This window comes from Egretta garzetta, unplaced genomic scaffold (assembly GCF_000687185.1).
Source record: "Egretta garzetta isolate BGI_Z169 unplaced genomic scaffold, ASM68718v1 scaffold60, whole genome shotgun sequence".
NCBI classification, from domain to species: domain Eukaryota; kingdom Metazoa; phylum Chordata; class Aves; order Pelecaniformes; family Ardeidae; genus Egretta; species Egretta garzetta.
In genome coordinates, this window is record NW_009258269.1 from 2,333,082 (window position 1) to 2,335,889 (window position 2,808).

Below are 2,808 nucleotides of genomic sequence, written 5' to 3' on the forward strand. Positions count from 1 at the left end.
AGCGGTAGGAGGGTTGTTTGTGGGCTCGTGGTGGTGTCTGTGGGCCCGGCTTCCACTGCTGTCCTCCCAGCTGCAGCATGTCCCAGGCTGAAGCAGGGTGAGGTCAGTGCTGTGACTGGGGCAGTAGTGGCAGGGTATGATGTCACTGTTGTGGTGCTGAATCGCTTCTTTGCCACGGGACATGGCTGCGAGTTGCCCTGTTGGGGCTGGAGGGAGCCTGAAGAAATGCCTGCACCACACCTCCTGGCCGAGCTTTGGTTGGGAGTCCCTCAGGGCCTGGTCCTGCGGCTCCTTCCAGCTGCACCCATGCATCGCTGCTCCTGTGGCTTGTTTCCCCTCATCCCATGTGCTGGTTACATCTGGGCTGATGAGCTGTGGAGTCACGGTGTGGGGGGAGCTGGTATCTCCCAGCAGCGTGCTCTGTAGGAGTGTGGCAGCTTGGAGAAGATCTGTCCTTTCATCTGAGCAGCAGTGATTGGAAGTTAGGGGTTATGTCACTTGTTTATTTTTTTAATTCACTCTTTTGAACAAGGTCAAAGTTTGTGGTTGGCATTTGCATGGGGGTCTGTTTTTTAGAGTGGAGCAGGTTCAGGTTATTTGTCAAGACCCTCAAGAGTCTATGGGAAGAAAAGGAAGGAAAACTAAACATGGGATCATCTTTCAGAGGTCATTGTGGAGGGCAGATTAGTTAAAGCTTGACAATTACTTAAGTCTCTGATGTCACAGGTGCTTACCAGCTGCCTTTGTGGTGTCTTCCTGGGACTAAAAACCTACTTGTGAGGCTCTGTGCACCAAGTCGCAGGTCTCTCAGATCTGGTTCCACCTGCCTAGGAATCACCTGGGATCTTGTGCCTTAAACAAACTCACCAGTCTGGTGGAGGCTGGGTGAGTAGAGTGAGGTCATCTTAATTCTCAGGAATTCAACCAGAAAGCCTTCATTTCTTTAAAAAAAGTAGCATATCAAACTACCCGGTGTGTATCTTAAAGGTAGAAGGCATGTTGGATCTTAGCAGGAGTTGTGCAAACGTTGCATTCATTTTGCTGAACGCTTCATTGCCAGCTGCAAAGCACAGCTACCCCCAGCACTGCACCTCCCAGTAAACATCTCTTATCCATCCTGTCAAATTAAATGAAGCTAAATTATTGTGGTTCATCGAACCGTGCAGGGGAACGTGTGCTGTGATACCTATTTTGAGTGCTTGGCTAAATCTTTTTTTTTTTTTTTTCCCTTGACTTCACAGTTTACCTTCAGGGTTGGTGGATATTGATGCTCGTTAGGAGACAGCAGTATCTCAGTGTACTCCTGCTGGGCAGATGAGGTGCTCTGGATCGGCATTGGCTGTGGAGCTGGTGAAGCTTGCAAGCAGGAGTCATGGTGAGGATGCGCAAAGGTGGTTGCAGAGTCAGTGCTTTAGTATGTTACGCTACTGAATAAGGTAGCTGAGACTTCCAGAAATATCTGAGAGCGCCATCGTTTCTCTTAGCGTCACCTGGAGGCTGGGTGTGGATGTCTCCACCATCCTCGGTCACTCGGCTTGTAAGGATGTATTTTGCTGTAGGCGATGGAAGTGACTGGCAGCTGGGTCTGAGCCAGCTCGGGTTGTGAACCAGCTGGCTCCAAACGCGAGCTGTTGCGCTGTGGAGCCTAACAGAGGATTGTTCTCCTTATTGGGGTGACTCAGAGGTGCACTGGTGGTTCTCCATGCTGCCATAAGGTGGGTGCTTTGGCTGAATGGGAAGGGGCACCTGCTTTTCTGGTCTATCAGGAAGCTTTGGGAAAGGGGTGGTACTGAAGGTGGAGGCTCTCCCAGCAAACTCAGGCTGCCAAACTTCAGGAGCTGAAGCAGCTCAGCATTTTGCTTGTGGCCATTCCTTTTCACACTCAGACAAAACCCTGTCTATGCAGAGACCTTACACTTAGGATGAGTTGCCTTTGAGTGTGTTGGAAGTGTGGGAAGATAGCGATCTGCCTGCCTGAAGCTCGGTTGTTAATAATAAAGCATTTAAGACTGCAATTTGCATTTCAGCAGCATCTTTAATTCATGGCTCTCCAAAGGCTTTATAGACATTGGCTACCATAGCCTCACAACAGCCCTGTGAGGTAGGTGGATGTGATCATCCCCACCGCCATGGGGACAGTAAGGGCACCAAGGATAAGGGGCTCGGAGCAGTCGTGCTGGGATTTGACCTAGCACTTCAAGAGTTTGATTTAAGTCCCATTAGGCCTTCAGCTTCAGATCATGCTTTCCTAATGCGCGGGTTTGACTCTGTGTGGGTCTATACTGATTAACGAGCCTGTGACTGGCTGGCACAGACTATAAAGGCTGTTAATCTAAGGCAGCAGTTTATTAGTGAGGAAGATGGTTCCTTGGTGCTTCTTGCTGCTGGAATAATCCAAGGGTTTGAAGGCATATAAAAATTATGTATCAACCATTGAGGCTGTAACTGGAGAAAGCCCTTAGACCCCCAGGTGGGGAAGCTATGTGGGATGCTACTGTAAATGTATTGATCAGAAAGGACATAATAATTTATATATAAAGTCCACCCTTGCTCTTTCCCCAAAGCAAAAAAAAAAAAAAAGAAAAGAACCTAGAAAGTCACTGCTGGTTGTCACGTGTCAGCTTCAAGCGCCGGGCCCTTGGCTTCATAGCACCTGCAAAAGGAACAAAACGTGGGGCATCAGCAGCCTGTTGGGGCTGGTGAAAGAATTAAGCAACGTGTTCCCTCAAACCCAGTCCCATTTTAGCTTTAAAACAACTTAAAATGATGTGCATTACTTGTGTGAGTAATTGAGTACTGATGGGAAAA